Below are 19071 nucleotides of genomic sequence, written 5' to 3'. Positions count from 1 at the left end.
CTCAAGACCTTTTTCCGGGAGCCGTTTGTTCCGGCTCCCGAAATAAGAAGCGACATACTCATTCTTCAGGCTGATTCGCCTCGTGATTCGGCCTGAAGACACCCTCTCCTCCCGTCTAGGCCCATTCATTAGGCCTAATCCGGAGTGGAGTACGCGACTGGATGCTGATGCATTGCACCGACATTCAGTCGCAGCTACTTGTTTTTTGGTCCAGAACCTGAGGCGGCGTTCGCCTCAGGTTCCGGAGCAAAAAGCCCCATGTGAACTTACCATTACTCTGCACAGTTAACACTGCTATATTTGTAGATAAGAGGCTAATAGTACAGAAGAGTCAATGACCAGCTGGCAGTCCCTTCTCCATAGAGTTCTGTGTGAGAGACTGAATACAGAGACTAATCTTATGTAAACAAGCAGTCAGATTGAGAATGAGCAGAAGAGCAGTGGAGAATGAAACAGATCTACTCATAAGACATATTACAAAGTTTCTTGTATTCATCTGTACTATTCATGTGTGTAAAGTTATTCAGAACTAAAAGGTACACTTTAAAGGGAATGTGTCATCAAAAAGGATTGAACCTCACAATAGGCTGACATTTCCTGTTTAGTTGAGAACACCTGTCCTACAATCACAAAAAACTACAAATAGAAAAATACAAAAAAATAAATAAATAATAAAAAATAAATAAATAAATATCAACAACTCTTACTACCTGGTTTTAACTCAAAAGTTAACATGATCTTTATTTGACTACATACATTACCTCCAGTGATGATCTATATACTGTTCTGTATTTATTCATTCATGTTTCTTACATACTGCCACCCTATTCTGTAGTGACGTACAGAGATTGGCATCACTCACTTCCTTGTCCCTAACCTGCAAGTTCTGTGCAGATTATGTTTTCGGTCCATCTTAAACTGATGGCCATCCATATTACAAGGCAATATAGCTATACACTAAACCTCCAAGATGTCCCCATTTACAAGATGTGTTATACAAAATTAATGATTTGCTTTTACATACTGACAAAAAAAAAAAAAAAAGAAGACATCCTGGGGCTACATGTGTTGACTCTCATGGCAGGGCTTCAAACTGGCATTTTTCAGCAGGATAATGCTCGCCCACACAAAACAAGAGTTTCCCAGGAATTTCTCCACCAGATTGTAACACTTCCTTGGCCTGCCTGGTTGCCTGATTAATTGCCAATCAAGCATTTATGGGACTAGCTGAGAGGTTTGCTTGGCAACCTATGACTGTGTACAATTTACAGACCAAGCTGCAAGATCTGTGGGCAAATGTGCTGCAGGATACCATACAGAACCTGTATAACTCCATGTCCAACCGTATTGTATCTTGTATCCAGTCTACAGATGGCCCAAGATGGTACTAGTCTCCTTTCCATTGTACAATTTTCTCCAATAAACTTCCCCTTACACTTCATTTACTTATATCATTACATTCATACAAGAAGTTTCATTTCAACTTCTCGATGATATTTTAGACTTGAGAGGATATGGCTTTTTTTTTTTTTTAAATAAGAACTAGAGATGAGCAAACACTAAAATGTTCGGGGTTCGAAATCCGATTCGAACAGCGGCAGACTGTTTGACTGTTCAAACGGGTTTCGAATCCTATTATAGTCTATGGGGGGAAATGCTTGTTTCAGGGGTACGCAACATTCGATCAAATTCTACTTACCAAGTCCATGAGTGAGGGTCGGGCTGGATTCTTCTCCCTGCGCAGCGCCCCAGCGTCCTCTTCCGGCCTTGAATTCACTCTGCTAGGCATCGGGCCTGGGCAGAGCCGACTGCGCATGCCTGCACTACAAGCGGACATGCGCAGTCGGCTCTGCCCAGGCCCGATGCCTGGCAGAGTGAATTCAGCGCCGGAAGACGCCGCGGGGAAGCTGCGAAGGGAGAAGACTTCTAAAGGTAAGAGAAGAACCAGCGTTGATTGGCCGACTGTATAGCATTCTGCCAATCAACGCTGGCTCTGCATCGAATCCTAACTTCGAACAGCTAGTAGTACTCGATCGAGTACGAGTATTTCGAATACCGTAGTATTCGATCGAACACCTACTCGATCGAGTACTACTCGCTCATCTCTAATAAGAACTAGTCCATATTCAATATGTTGCTAATTTCCTGAGTCATAAGCTGCTCTGCAAACAGGCAATTTCACGACTGATTAAGAAAAGAAATGTATAGACTGCATTAGTTTTATTAGTAATGTTAATTGGACCTTTCTCTACCTTCACCAACTCCAACCCTTTGGATCTTTCGATAAGTACCTCTCCATTATTTTTGGCGGGCCAGTTATTTATTTTTTTTTCTCTAGCCCAATCCATTCCTACCTCAGTTTCGGCACAATCTTCCTCTATACGGTCAGGTGGGCAGCCATGGACTGGAGAAGAAAAATGGAGACCACCCAGCTGACAGCAAAGTATAACTGGGTTGAAACTAACCATAATGATTGTCAGGAACGGTAGGGGCTAGAGAAAAAAAATTCCAACAGCTCCAGAATCAGTAGAGCAGCTCCTATAGAAGCATTCAGAGAGTTGGAGTTGGTGGAGGTGGTGAAAGGCCCTCTAATTCTCAAAAGGGAATGTTCACATCTTGTTTTTGAGACACATAGTATATACATCGGGGGAGGGGGGAGCATAATAAATCTTAGTATAATTAAATATATGGATCTTAATATACAGACTTTAATGTGACTGTTTATGGCATTCGAGGGAGACATCTGGTTAAACGTACAAGTGACATGCATGAAGCATGGGACAAAAATGAGATATGAACATACTTCCAAGCACTATAGTCAGGAAACATTGTACTACAGATAGATCTAAATTGCAGTTGTACATTTTGTTAAAAGGCAGCTACTTTGGCATGTAGGTTAAATGGGTTATCCTGTCTTGAAATATAAGTGCTAGTTCACACGGGGCAAAATGGTCAGGATGAAATCAATGGGAACCGGTCATTTCCTTTTTCCGTGAGTGGTTTGTTCCCACTTGCAGAAAAAAGAAGTGAGCTGCCCTCTCTTCAGGTGGATTCCACGACCGATTCAGCTGCGGCATCCGCCTCGTGACACCACCCACCGGACTAGGCCCATTCATTTGGGCCTAATTCGGAGCGGAAAGCCGCAACGGAATGTGTTCACGCTCAACCCCGTGTGAACTAGCCCTTATGGTAGATTTCTATTATTTTGTCATTGTAATTTATGTCATTGTGACTGGTGGGAATTCTACCTCTGGGACACAGGTTGATCATAAGAACAAAAGGATTGGGGCTGGAGACTGTAATAAGACATCCATTAGGTGAACGGTGTGTGTTGTAGCTCCTGGAGAAGCAGACAGTTAAACTATGAATCACAAAGTGATTGTAAATATTCTACCAATACTCCCAACACCTTCTATGGTAGGAAATCCCCTATAATAACACCCATACAGGGGATCTCTTGTACACTCTTCCCAATCATAAAGAACAGATAAGGTATGGTCTGAAAGCTTTTCTGTTCTTTTCACTCTTCCCAGTCTGGGAGCCAGAGGAAACGGAAATCTGTGTCACTGCCAGTGGCCAAACAGAAGAGAACAGAAGTACATAGACATTGTGGGTAGATGGGGCACAAACTGCAAATATGGCTATGTTACTATGCATAACCAAAATTATGCAGCATTATCTGCTAAAATGACAGACACCATGACAGGCCCCCAACAGACCTAATTACACTTAATAGCATCTGTCATGTGCTATTGGTGCCCATCATGTGCTGCATATGGTACGTCCAACATTTCCATTGTCCTTCTCCTAAGACAATGTAGAACAGTGAACCATCCTAAGTCAAGGCTTCCATCTCCACTCCATGTTTGTCATAAATCCTCCTCAGCGCTCATTCTTCCGCCATTCTTTGCATTTAAGTACATTTTTCCTTCCTTTAGGCTCAGTCTGGTCAGTAATATACCAATGATGCAACACTGCAGCGTTGTTACTTATCCGCACATTGTGCCCATCAAAAGCTGCAAATGGCTGCACTCCATCACTGCAGAAATCGATATATATATATCTTGTCGGAGATTGCCTTCTAACATATCATTGTGTAGCTGAAAAAGCTAGTATATTTATATGAACATTGCACAATATGGCCAACCTGCTAGCCCCTGTACATCAGCAGTTTTTAGACACTCCTTTTCTCGATATACTCTTCCCGTGCTGACTCTTTCTGAACCACACAGATGACGCAGTGCCGATTTTGTTCTTAATATCACCATTACTCGTATGCAATGTTAAGCTCAGTTCAGTTGGATCAGTAAAACACAGCCAAAAGAAAAAAAAAAAACACATACTATGAACTTTATATTTTTTAAATTATTTATTAAATGTGCAGAAAGAATCTATTATAAATAATGGGTGTCAATGGCAGAGAGGAGCCACAACCCTGAAACTCCCTATGACGCTGTCCTAGAACATACACACCGACACACATACATCCGATTACTAACAATGTGTTAATTAAGATTAAGAGGCAAATGTGTCACTGTCTAGGAGTTGGCTCAGCAGTAAGTGTCATGACGTCTCTGCCCTGTTCTGCACACTTGATGTCAGGGTTAGCATTTCTCAATCCCTACGGAGGCAATCACTGAAAAGTCTGTGAAAAGACAGAAAGCAATTTATATTAGATTCCACTACACCTATATAGCCAACTAAAGATCTATTACAAATATTCATATTACATTTTTTTTTTGCATCCGGCAGATCCCTGAAATCACAGAATCATATTTTAGGTCACTAAGCCTAATAGAAAAATCACATGGCCTACAGAAGATAAAACTACAGTGGTTTTCCCATTAACCCCTATTCATAGGATAGAAGGTAAGGATCTGATGGGAACCCCAGCAGACATGAAAAAAAAATCAATGAGTAACCGCGTAAATGAAGCAGTAATGTGCATTGACAACCACTGATCCCTTTACCTCTATGGGACTGACTGAAGGCCATGTACAAGACTGTCAGTGCCATAGAAGTGAATGCAGCAGTGGTCATCCATGTGCTCAATTCACAAAGGGACTAGGGGACCTGTGTTCTTGTGAGTGCAGGATTCCTAGTAGCGAGACTGTCATCCATCAGACAAATCCGCTGTCCTTTGGATATTTTATCAACCTGTAGATGAATAGTTACATGTTATAATAATGAATTATAAGGTTGCTTGCAGAATTCTGATAAATGTGGCTATGCCAATTCTCACAGACAATGATGGACTGACCACAGCCCCAGTTTGGCTATATTCCGTTATGAAGACTATGGTACAGACGGGCACTCCATTTAAACAGGGAAGGCAAAAAATGGCAAAAATACAATAGTGCCTTTGTTTTCCAAGACTCTATAATTTATTCTATGGAAAACTATGATAAATAATTTTTCTTGTAGCAACAACTGTGCCTTTTAAAACCTACATTTTAGACTCTGTTCACACCTCTGCCCTGATTTTGCTTCTATATGCTGTATTTATGAGCCAACGAGTACAGACTGGTCGCACGGTGTTAACACGACCAACATGCCTTGCCATTAGAGTGGTCCTCTCACAATAGGTAAAAGCAGACGTGTGAATTTTCACAGAAGTCCAAAAACATTTCTTAGATCACCTGCTGTAGGCCAGGTACGTAGAGAGTATACTCACAGTGGGTGAGCGATGGTTAACCTGCTGCAATGTACAGTACCCGAGTAGTGGATGAGATCTAAACAAACCACACACCGGAGCAATTCTGTCCCGCCACATTTGAGAAAAATGGATGATAGTAAGGCAGGACAGGGACACACTGGCTCGATAAATTTACTATGATTCACAGCAAAAACTAGTGTGAATTATGGCCAAAATTCCATTGCTGGAGCACAAGACTTCTCATGGTGAGCCAAAACTATTGGTTGAACTAAACTATTGGTAAACTAAAGGTTGGAGCTTCTTCTTAATTCTGGTGCCACTGCCGCCATCACATAATACGCAGGTGTCTATAACTCACAGCACAAAGAGCAAATGTTGGGCCAGTCACATAGTAAAGCGAATAGGAAATGTGTGCTGGAAACCAGACAATTAGAGCAGGTTTCTGCACAGGCAGTTCTCTTACAAAAATCTTTCAGCAGACCAGACCTGCGTGACCATAGCATTAGCTCCATGGTGATATTACAGGCTATTATCACTAATATTAGTCAGTGAAAATGCAAATGGACACAAACATGTTATGTGATCTACCACGGCTGCAAACGGGTATAGCTAATCGCTACCAGGCCCTGGAGCCTAAAGGGGGCCAAACCTAGAACCCAAGAGGACACCAATATTATAGATAGCCAATGGTGAAGGCCCCATGAATTTCAAGTTGGGCCTGAGGTTGTAAACTATGATAATAGCTTCATGTTAAACTGCTATCGAGAAAGCAAAAAGGTCATCTTACAAACATACCAATGTGACATTGTGCTTGATAGAGGGGAACTGCTTCCTTAAAGTACCAACATATGAAGATCTGGAAATAGGCAAAGATTTCAAACGGGTACCAAAACCAATCTCCATCCACAGTAACATTTGAAACCTGCCTAATATTTAAAGTACTTTCTCATGATTTAAAAAAATATATATATTATATATAAACCTTGCTCACTCTAATCATCCTTCCACTCCACTGCTGCAGTTCTGGGCCTCCAATCTTGCAGCGGTGATGTCACTTGACTGATGCAACCAATCACTGGGCTCCCCATTCACATTTCATATCCAGGTACATGTGACATCATCACTGCAGGACTAGTAAAGATGGAAAAAGGGGCAATTCTTTTTTTCATGTCTACAAGACTAGAATGGTGTTTTGTTTTTGTTTTTTTCATCTCTATGCTATTTTTGGTGGGATTTTCTTGTCTCCATAATCTGAACTAGTCTGATCCGCAGACGCCATGTTAGAGCGCAGACCAATATATATATATATATATATATATATATATATATATATATATACACATTTTATATAGAGACATATTTTTCATATGACTTTACATTGATTTTTGTTGCTTTCACACTGCAGCAGGTTAACCAATAGCAGAAGTTCAGATTAACTCTGCTACATCCCTATAGCAAAGCTCCTCCTACTCGATGTCACTCTGCCCATTGCATGCTCAGCGTGATCCATCTCAGTAACTCTGCTGTATTGTAATATGTCTACTTTTCCATATTGGAGACAGTGTAAGCATTCTTTCGTCTGCTGTAGTGAATGTTGTGTTCTTCAGTTACTTTTACCAGAGTTGGACTGGCACCAGCAATGTGGTGACATAATCGTTTCCCATGGTACTCAGGCTGGCACGGACAGATGTAATAGTAATAAGCCTGCAATGCTGAATTATCTATCTGAAACCAATAACGTGAGAACTTGTGAGCAGGCCTCAGGATGGGCCATGAATCAGAAATTCTGCAAACCAGGATACATTATTGTACGAGAGGCAGAATGCTAACAAATGTAATGACTATACAGATCACCGTCCTGTCATTTACTATCTCCACAAGAGTAAGGACTTCTAGTAAGTTACGTCATACAGGTAGTAATAGCTAACTGGAATGTAACTATACACAAAGCAACACACCGTGTTCAAAGAAATGGAACACCACAGCACAATCCATATATTCTGGGTGGAAAGACACACATCACATGCTAGCGGTGAAAATGTCCTCACACATCCTATACATTTAAGCCTTGGCAAGCGTCCCAGACATATCTTAAATTCCAGAAGAGTATGATTTGAGGCCACATCTTACAAGGACCACTGGTCAAGCATAAACCGGTAACAATTGCTGCTCCCATTGCCAGAGGGGGAGGGGAACTGTTTAAAATAGAACAAATCCACTGCAAATATGGTCACAGTGTAGTGGGATTCCAAGAAGCAGCTTTTCTGAATAAAAGCAAACATCATCCCGACGACGTTCTGTTTCACAATTTCCCAAGAATGAAGATTATGCTGCAAGGTGCGCTAGGCCTCGGTAGCCCTTACAAAGCAAAAAAGCAGAGATTTCAGATATGTTGCAATAGCTTGCTCTTGAGGCTTCAATATTTAGTATTGTGTCTGTGGATATACAATATTTCCCATATAGCAGATGTGTTTACTAATATTACACATATTGTTTCGACCATGTAGTGTCACACACACATAAGACTAAGCTCACATTCAGCTCTTTGTCCGTTTCACTGTCAGAGAAAACCGGCATTGATGGATCTGTAATATGACTGGCACCCTACAGACTGTAATGGGGTCCACTAGGTTTCCCTTATGGAGTCTGCCATTTTCCTGGAAAAAATAATAGCAACTTGCAGCTATTTCCGAATCCTAATACGGCCTCTGACTCAGATGTGAACATAGTCCAACTGATGTGTCAGACCCCCATCTCGAAGGGCATACAGAAATGAAAACATGGATTGTGACCCCCAGCAATAAAAAGCAGTAGGAGACATTTCTAGGAAGCTACTGAATCAATCCCCACCCCCATCACATCCTGTACGTCACTGTGTCAGTCCAACAATTAAAAAGGTCCCCTTGTGATCCTGGTTACACTTCAGGGGGAAGAAAACAAAACTGTGGTAGTATATTGGGGAGGGGGAGGGGAGAGAAGCCAGGCATTTAAACTGGATGGCTTCAACTTCAGCAAAGGCTCAGGATAACTCCCCAGGATTTAATATTCCCCCCCCCCCCCTAAGTGAATGTCACCCTTGGAAGGGACTGGGAAGAAATGAGGAAACCTTTGCAAAATAATTCTGCCTGCACATGCACCAATCAAGAGGTGGCCCTCTCTCAAGAAGTTCTGCAGCAGCTCAGGAAATGATGATACATACAAATATCAAATCACATTACGGTGAAATGAGTAGTTTAATCTTCGCCCTTGTGTTCTGTATTACAGAAAGATCAAATGACAAGCATCATGTAAATGCACCACAACATGTGACCAAGGAAACAAGTCATCTATTCTTATTACTACATGGCAGCAAAAATAGCAGCGATAAAAATAATGACATGTCATCTGCAGCTCTTGAGCTGTACACAACATCCACACAAACAGGCTGGTGTGAACAGGGACAAGCCCAGCATTCCAGACGTGGGATTTAAAGCCCTGTCCTTCCTGGTAAGCCTGGTCATAGCAGCAGATCACATACAAGCCATTAACAGTTACCTACTTTTTAAGGCGAGCTTCCTCCTAGACTGGTGATCGCCCGATCTGCTCGGTGGTGTGATTGGATATCGATTATTTTCTTTTGAAGGGCGAGTCCTGGTGATGTGGGGGGACGGTTGTGTCACTTTAGGGGGGAGGTTATGCCGCACACGAATCACGACCTGGTCTGATGGTTGAAGGGTGTGTGAGAACAGATCGGTAACGGGGCTGACAGGGAGCGGATGGCCAGAGCATTGGGAGTTTAATCGAAGCCGGGGCGGAAGGGATCGGAGTACGGGGTAATAACACTACAGGGGCAAGACAAGAGACGTGCAAGCTGCGGGGGCCGGAGATGCTGCGGATCGCTGTAATGTCATCTCCTCGTCGGTCTCCTTTCTAGTGAGGATGGTTACAATCCTGCAGAGCAGCTCAGTCACAAAGCAAAAGGGCGTTTATTGATTTATTTCAGTCGGGAGCAGGGACCGGCTGGTGCAGAGGGCAGGATGAGAGTGTTTATTCCACGACCCAGGTTCACCTCAACAGAAAAGAACTCGGGGAAAGCGGCCGCGATCTGCCCTGTCCGCCCCGGCTCGATACATCGGTAACAATGGGCTGAGAACGGTACAATGTCTCCACTTATAGGCATTGTGACGTCACGCGGCGCCCCGCGGCTCCTTGGGAAATGTAGTCCGGAGCGAGCGCGGCATGATGGGAGTTGCTGCAGTGTGTGGGAGGGGCCAGGGGTTATGAGGCGCTTGCGGCAGGATTGTGGACGCGGAGCTCTCGCCTCAGACGCGACACAGTGAGAATAAAGGACGTGCGGCTGGGACCGGGACGCTCGTGTGAGAAACGCAGCGTTTTCTTGGTGTATTGTGCTGCCTTTCTACACAGGGGCGTCGCCATAGACCTGAGCTGGCGGGAAGTCTCGCGTTGTTTGGCCGCGGGCAGGTTGTGTGGTTGCTGTGGAGAAATCTTCATCTTTTGTGTTGGGTTGAGGCAGCGGCCGGTCACGTGACGTGCGGGGAGATGACGATGTGGCGGAGGAGTCGCAACTAAACCGATCGCCTGCAAATTCTATTACCGCACAATGGAGATGAGGTCCAAACCGATGGCAGGATTGTGTGTTCATTACTATTACCTCAGCTTTAGGTTCTTTTCTATGCTAGGAAATTGCGTGTAATCCATCCCTAACAGTAAAGTACCAGAATACCTCAGGTGTTACTCAAGTTATCTGGCTGCAGCCATTAAAGGAACTCTACCATTAAAATACTTTCTTTTCCCTCAATAACACATAGGAATAGCCTTAAAGTCTATTCATCTCCGCGTCACTGTTCGCCTGTAATCCCAGTTTTTGTCGGTATGCAAATGAGTTATCTCGCAGCACTGGGGCGGTCCCCAATGCTGCGAGAGAACTCTCCAGCGACGTCTCCATCTTCTTCTGGAGCTGAGATTCAATCTTCTAGGCCTTGGGCAGAGCAGACTGCACATGCCCACGGCCACAAGAAAAATGGCGGCTTACACAGTAAGCGGCCATTTTCATGTAAATTCGCGTTCATGTATATGGGCTCATGGAAATGAATTGCCATCAGCGCTGCTATGAAGATGGGGAAGGTAAGTAGCAGACCTGTGCCCTGAGGGTATCATACAGCTAGTTTGCATACAAGATTAAAGGTGGCAGCTTTCCTGTGATTTGTCCATTTGAATTTAGCCCAAATTCAAATGGGCCAATCACAAAAGAGCTGATACCACTATTGATTTCGAGAGTGGCAACAGATCTTTTGTGATTGGTCCATCTAAATTAAAAAGGCCAACTCAGTTTTTTTGGGGTTTTTTTTTGTTTATTTTTTTTTTCAACCACTGCCACCAATGTTTCTTGCCGGGGCCGGCGTCAGGTTGCTATGACAGGCGGAAGCCTTGTGCTGGCTCCCCGGCCTGTCAGTCTTTTGCTTCTATTGCAGCCTTGGCTGCGTAGCCTGCAATAGAGGCGCTGGTATTATGCAGTGCATTGCATAAAACTGGCGTTTCAATTGCAGTCTACCTGCCATAGGCTGCAATCAAAGCGCACCACTGACAGGACGGGGAGCCAGCACAAGGCTTCCGCCTGTCATAGCAACCAGCCCCGGACACTCCTCCGTGTGCCGGCGTCAGTGGAGTGAGCAAGCGTGGTAAAGTGAGTACAAGTATTTATTTGTGTTACACATCCAAGGGGGACATAATCTAAGGGGCCTATGAAACTGGGGGCAGATAAAGAGCAGGAAAGAGAACAGCATGAGGCACAAAACTGGAGGCAGAGATGGGGGGACATGAAACTGGAGGCAGAGATGGGGGGACATGAAACTGGAGGCAGAGATGGAGGGGACATGAAACTGGAGGCAGAGATGGGGGGACATGAAACTGGAGGCAGAGATGGGGGGACATGACACTGGAAGCAGAGATGGGGGGACATGAAACTGGAAGCAGAGATGGGGGGGACATGAAACTGGAAGCAGAGATGGGGGGGACATGACACTGGAAGCAGAGATGGGGGGACATGAAACTGGAAGCAGAGATGGGGGGGACATGAAACTGGAAGCAGAGATGGGGGGGACATGAAACTGGAGGCAGAGATGGGGGGGACATGAAACTGGAGGCAGAGATGGGGGGGACATGAAACTGGAAGCAGAGATGGGGGGACATGAAACTGGAAGCAGAGATGGGGGGACATGACACTGGAGGCAGAGATGGGGGGGACATGACACTGGAAGCAGAGATGGAGGGGACATGAAACTGGAAGCAGAGATGGGGGGACATGACACTGGAGGCAGAGATGGGGGGGACATGAAACTGGAGGCAGAGATGGGGGGGACATGAAACTGGAGGCAGAGATGGGGGGACATGACACTGGAGGCAGAGATGGGGGGGACATGAAACTGGAAGCAGAGATGGAGGGGACATGAAACTGGAAGCAGAGATGGAGGGGACATGAAACTGGAAGAAGACATGGGCGGGGACATGACACTGGAAGATGACATGGGGGGACGTAACGAGGCAGAGATGGGGGGGACATGACACTGGAAGCAGAGATGGAGGGGACATGAAACTGGAAGCAGAGATGGGGGGACATGACACTGGAGGCAGAGATGGGGGGGACATGAAACTGGAGGCAGAGATGGGGGGGACATGAAACTGGAGGCAGAGATGGGGGGACATGACACTGGAAGCAGAGATGGAGGGGACATGAAACTGGAAGCAGAGATGGAGGGACATGAAACTGGAAGCAGAGATGGAGGGACATGAAACTGGAAACAGAGATGGAGGGGACATGAAACTGGAAGCAGAGATGGAGGGACATGAAACTGGAAGCAGAGATGGAGGGACATGAAACTGGAAACAGAGATGGGGAGACATGAAACTGGAGCAGCGATTGTGTGCATATAAGCGGTTCAGCGCCACCGCCAACGAAGTCGCGGGTAACTGCTAGTTGGCAATAAATTCGAAGTTGGACAATGACAGGAGGGCCCTGTGCGGGTAATGATTCCAGCAGACGTTCTTCTGGGATTGGTCTATTTTAAATTCATATATCCAAAGTGTCTACACAACAGAGACTCCCCTGGCAACATGGCCGGCAGTGCTATTTTTTTTTTTTTTGTTGTAGTTTCTCTTTAACCTCTTCCACTATTGTTATTTACTACCCCTGTAATGTGCCATCATAGTGTCATAGCAAGACCACCACCGCTATTGCCAGTGATGGTCCCACTATCACAGAAGAGCCTCTGCCGCTATTGAATGCTATAGTCAGTGACTCACCTGTAATTTAGCCATATTATTTTAGCACCAGAGCACCTGCTTTGGCTCAAAATTCCAAGAGTGAAATTGATCTAGCCTTTCTGATGATTGCCAACACCCCCATATAATGTACATGACGAGGCTGGCTGCATTTGCTAGACCCAGGGCTTTGCCTGAGGAATACAGCAGAGCTGGCAAATACAGCCAGCCCCTGTTCTGCATTCCACGTCCTCCGGGAGACAACGTCATAGATCACATGACTGCAAAGGGCTTGTTATACTGTAGTTACCAGCCTCTTGCAGTCATGTGAGTGATGAGAATCTGACCCCAAATCACATGATTCAGGGGTTGCGTCATCACCATGATTTATTTAATTTAAACAAAACATGGCTTCCTACATGACTAAGACAAATGAATAAAAATGATACAGTAAAATAAATAAAAAACACATATCCACACATTAAAAAACTTGTAAAGATCCCTGACAACCCCTTTAAGAGCTCATGTACAAAACAGTAAAGACTCTTATGATGATCTTTCCATACATATAGGGTCTAGTCAGGGGTGAACCTGCCCTTTTCGCCGCCCGAGGCGGACGACAGAAAGCCGCCCCCTCTCCCCCTGGGAGGAGGGGGTGGAGCGGAGGGGGCGTAGCGGGGCAAAGCGAAGGGGGCGGGGCTTAGCGACATTCGCAGGCGGGGAGAGGAACTGCTCTCTGCCTGAGCATGAGGGGAGGCTGCTGGAGCAGCACTGCTCCAGCGGCCTCCCCAATCCACCCCTCGGTGCTAAGCCAGTCCAGGATAGCTTGTCCTGGACTGGCTTAGGTAAGCAAAAATGCCGCCCTCCCTGGGGCCCTGGCATAGCGCCGCCTGAAGCGGTCGCTTCAGGTTGCCTCATGGGAGGTGCGGCGCTGGGTCTAGTGAAACCTGCCACGATGTTCTTTTTTGACACACATACATGATACAGTAGAGGCTCATGCACCTCTATGTCAGCCCTATTATGGCTCCATACAAAACAGCTGTAAACGGTGATGAGCAGGAGTACTAACTTCGTATGCAAAGACCTTATATATTAGGTGGATCTGGTGTTATGTTCTACACATTGTGCCCCAGCTCTACATTTGCAATTCTGCTGGTTGGTAGGAAACAGTCAATAAACAGTCAATAAACTAAGTTTATTATATTATGTCACGGGATGGTTAGAGTCTATACTATAGGCAATGTGTAATATATATTTCATGTGGAATGTATTCTCTAACCTGTTATATACATCAATGTGTAGTTGGCTGATTAGGGTCTAGTGTGTTAGCACATTGTATGCAAATACCTCTAACTAGTGAGGACCAGTGAGGACAATGGATGGAGATAATCTGATCGGTGTCTCCAAGAAGATGTTGGACGGTGCATTGTCCATAGTAGACAGGGAGTCTGCTCTCCTTGGTATAGGTGAGGGGGGAAGGATCTGTGACTCAGCCCTTCCCACCCACAGATATAGGTGTAACAGTCTTAGTATATAGTTGTAGCTGGAGTTATTATGTGTTAGCCGGCCTGTGCACAGCTCTGCAGAGAGCCAGGATTTAGTTACAGGACCAAGGAGCCAAAGCTATCATTGGATTGTGACTTCTGTGGACTTATTGTTATTACGGTTGATGTGACCGCCGCCGGCTACTAACTTTGTGGATTACAATAAATTGCTGTTGTCTCCCGACCTCTTATGTCCGTGTTGATTCAAAAGACCATCCGGAGGAAGACGTATACCTTTGCTCCGTGACAACTAATATATTTATTATAACTAAGTCTTGTAGAGACACACATCTCTCTGTTTAGCTATTATACAGTACAATAATATCGCAACACCTAACTGTATAGACAAAAAAAAGAAAGATGTTTGCAGCGTTGTAAATGCGTTCTCTAGCCATCTTAATGGTGACACTCAGTTGTCTTGTCACGTTGCCAATGGCTATGAATACAGGAACTTTCTATGCGGGGCCAGCTCCAGGTTTGTGTGGGCCCTTGGGCGACAGTGCCCCAGTGTGCCACCGCAGCAAAAAACAATCAAAATTGGGTGCTTTTTGCTGAGGCAGACCTGCTGGAGTGGAGTGTAATACCGTCCACTCCATACAGGTAGCTACAACCTGTTCAGACATCAGTAAGTAAAGAAGAATTTGAGGTGGACACCTGCCCCGGATTCTTTATTTTCTCACAGTGCAGATCATCATCATTCTGGTGCAGTTTTCCACCACTCATTAGACCCAAATGAATGAGTCTAATGCTGTGTTCACACATCAGTATGCCATCCGTCCGTTTGAATTCAGTTTGACACTTCAAAACGGACTGACGCACATACTGATTGTATACGGACACCTTTTTATGCTGATAGCAAACGCGGTCCGCCCCCTAGAGAACAGATAAAGGGATTAAAAGTAGCAATTGTAAACAAAGTAAAGATAAGGAGATATAATAAATGTCCCTTTGTCCTCCTTTTCTCTACTCTGTTTACAATTGCTACTTTTAATCCCCTTATCTGTCCACTAGGGGAGGCACAGTGTTTGCTATCAGCATAAAAAGGTGTCAGTATACAATCAGTATGTGTATCAGTCCTTTTTGAAGTGTCAAACTGAATTCAAACGGACGGATGGCATACTGATGTGTGAACATACCCTAAACCAGTGAGGAGGCTGAAGCCATAGCCACCATATCAGCTGCAGAATCTGTGACAAGATCCAGCAATCCTCCAATTAGTTTCTAGAGGTGGCAGAATGAGGGAGGAATCTGCTGCCGATTTAGGTGTGAAATCCCACTGCAAAATCAATGCCAGATTCCACTGTGTGAACAGGGCCTGATACTGGTAAGGGTCCATTCACAGAGTTTGGTGGTGCTGATTTAGCCACAAAACGTGTGTAAAAAAGAAGCGCTGTAAAATTGAATCCCATTAAGTTCAATGGGTTCCTCCTTACGCACGCTGCCCATTGAACTCAATGGGAGGCTTTTTTACCTATTGCTTTCAATGTGTTAACGCGTGTGTATATATGTGAAAATTCCACTAGTGGAAAAAAAAAAAAAACTAAAAAACTACCAGAACCCATTGAAAACTATGGGACGCTTTTTTTTTTTTCAGTGTGGAAAATTCCACACCATTTTCCTCCGTGTGAATGGACCCTAATCCAGGATAATGCCAGACCTGATGTGGCTGGAGTGTGTCAGCAATTCTTGCAAGATGAAGGCATTGAGGCTATGGACTGGCCCGCCCGTTCCCCAGACCTAAATCCTATAGAGCACATCTGGGTTATTGTTTCTACGGTCTGGTCCCTGCTAATCCAACCGCAATAAGGAAATCATGTCTTGGTTTCTGACAAGTCCCAGATCATAGAAAGTTCTTGAATTTATGGACATATCTTCTGGCCATCAATCAAAACATAAGCCTGTCACCATGAAGATGGTTAGAGAACATCTCTATTACACATACAGAACAGGCCAGTGGATTTTTTTTCTGCAATATGTAGATAGGATTAATCAGAACCCCATCCAGTTTGCAGGTACTAGAATATGCAGCGTTTTTGTACCATGGGAGCCCAGTCTTAGACTGAGGCCCTACGCTGCATATTTTGCTGCCGTTTTTTCAGCCATAGCCAAAAATGACTTTAAATAGGAAAGAGAAATATATGGAAACTCTTACTTATCCCTTCTGCTAAATTCACTCAGGACTTCAGCTCAAAAACTGCAAAGTCTGCAACAAAAAAGAGCAGCTTTACCGCCACATGGGGTCTCAGCTTTAAGTCAACCCTCTGCTTCACAGGAAACCCCGCAAAGAGAATCCCATTCACACATTGAGGAACGCACACACTGCAATTTCTAAAACAGTCAGTTTTGGAAATTGCAGCATGTCCATTACACCTACGGAAATGCTGATGGTTTCCGTGTAAGTATAATGAAAGCAGAAGGTCCGCAAAAGAAACCTCAGCAGACTTTGTAAAGATCACTGTGGGAAAAACATTGATACATTGCCGCTGTGGTTTTTCCCACAGCGCTTTTTTGCTGCGGCTTGCTACATGGAGCCTTAGCCAAGCCATTTTACACTCCTCCCTGCTAGCCCATCCAACCAGTTCACACAGCTGTGTTTGGTCCAGGAAATGCAGGTTGTGTAATGGTTGCATTTCATGGTCAAACCACATCTGAACTCACCTCACAACAGGATTTATGTTGCTGAGTGTGTCACATTGGCCGCAGGTCTACAGTCCAATTCTTATAGCATAATGTGTATTGTAAGCTCTGCAATAAACAGGTTTTTTTTTTTGTTCCCAACAAGATATGGAAAGTCCCCCTCATGCATTGCAGCACAGTTTGTTGTGTACTAGAGGAATCTGCAGAGAAATCCGGTAATAAATGAGACGTCAGTATCGTCTTTACAGTGTCATCATTTCATTGCTACCTCTGGTAAATGTAAATTCTTGTTTTGCGTGAATCTACAGGTACAACCAGTTTTCAACTACTGTATTATTCTACTTTTATGACAAGCAGCCAAAAAATGATCACTCACATGCGATTAACCCTTTTGCTGCCCAAGTAAGAGTCATATTGTGTCAAAGTAGACACCTGGCACATAGCTCTATATATTAAATAAATAAAGTATATTACAACCCAACAACCCTTTTCACACATGGGCAGGGGCATTTGACTCTCCCCCACCCCCTTCCTTCCTTTCCAAACTCCATTTTTTTTTTCCCTCCCACGCCAGATGAACTCTTAAAGGGGTTGTCCCAGCACAAGGATTCTATCTATACTGCTTGTTAATGTGGATGTAAGACTTTTCCTAAATACACTGCTTCAGCAAAACTGCTTTGTTTGTCCACTATCTTACTTTATTCAATTCTTTGTGGCCACAGCCCTGACTTAGCTGCTCATGAGTCAAGTGATGTATCTGCTGCTCTCAGGGGGGAGGGAGGAGGGGCTAAGTGCAGGGAGCCAGCCTGTGTATCTAGCTAATCCTGTGTCTACACCACGTGACCTAGGTCCTGCACTCAGATAGAGGAGCTGCTTTCATTTCTTCTGTTCTCCCAGTTATCAGGCTAGCTAATTCAATTGTGTTCATTATGGCAGAGACAGGCAGTGTCTGTATGTAACACAGAATGGAGTTGCTGCTGCCTGTACTTCATAGTCCAATGTGGGTGGGCGGAGCTACATGCTGATTTAGGGATGGAGCTAAATGGCAGGTTGCCTGTGAAACCCCGCCCACCAAATGATGCAAGAAACCAGGAAGAAAGAAGATTTTACAGCAGTGAAAACTGGTGAGTATGCGACGTGGGAATACCCCTTTAATGTTTGCGGGACGAATTTTTCTTCATGATGCTACCATTGTATAATGTATTGGGAAGCTGAAAAAAAAAACAAAAAAAAAAAAACTTTCAGAATGGGGTGGATTTGAAGAAAAAGTGCATTTGTACGACTTTCTTACGGTCTTCGTTTTTACGTCCTCCACTGTGCAACCAAAATAATATATCACCTGTATTCTTTGTTTTGATACAATTATGGGGATAGCAAATGTATATGGTTTGATTTACATTTTCTACATAGTCTACGAGGTCCAGAGGTAAGCACTGTTTTAACAGACTAGCTCTCCATTGTTCAAGTTCCCCAGCTGACCTGAACTTCAGAGTCCTGTACGCAGTTGTGAACCTCGATAAGAGGCTGCTAATACACAAATTAAGGCAATAACTCCATTAAAGAGCCAAGAATTCTGCTGAGCTGCTCAGTTGTGTACGAGGCTGAATACTGAGACAGAGCTAACCTTAACAAGCAGAGAGATTGAGGAAAAGGAGCAAAAGAACAGTGGAGAAGGAAACAGATCTTATAAGATATATTAAGAAGTTTCTTAGATTTAAATGCACTATTCATAGATGAAAAGCTGTATATACGGCGATATGGAGATACGCTGGAGATTCAAGTCTACAGGACTCAGTTTTGACAGACATGAAACAGATTGTTGTCAGTTTCATTGCATGTTAAAAACCGATCCAAAGAAATTTCAGTTTTTCAATCGAAAATGGGATTTTTTTTTTTTTTTTGTACTCACCGTAAAATCCTTTTCTCGTATTCACTGGTAGACAGCACCAGGGGAATTGACCCGGTCACTAGGAGGCT

At 44.2% G+C, this 19071-nt stretch overlaps 1 protein-coding gene across 2 annotated transcripts in view; it reads right to left on the bottom strand.

The window, feature by feature from the left end:
* Window positions 1-9788, bottom strand: part of CSRNP2 (cysteine and serine rich nuclear protein 2) — a 36177-nt gene extending 26389 nt beyond the window's left edge. For both annotated transcript variants that reach the window (XM_075265666.1, XM_075265667.1), the window contains exon 1: window positions 9195-9788. The gene's annotated coding sequence lies outside the window, so the exon portion shown is untranslated. The remainder of the gene's footprint in view (window positions 1-9194) is intronic.
* Window positions 9789-19071: the final 9283 nt, after the last annotated feature.

This window comes from Leptodactylus fuscus, chromosome 2 (genome assembly GCF_031893055.1).
Source record: "Leptodactylus fuscus isolate aLepFus1 chromosome 2, aLepFus1.hap2, whole genome shotgun sequence".
NCBI lineage: Eukaryota > Metazoa > Chordata > Amphibia > Anura > Leptodactylidae > Leptodactylus > Leptodactylus fuscus.
This window is presented reverse-complemented; position numbering and strand designations above follow the sequence as displayed.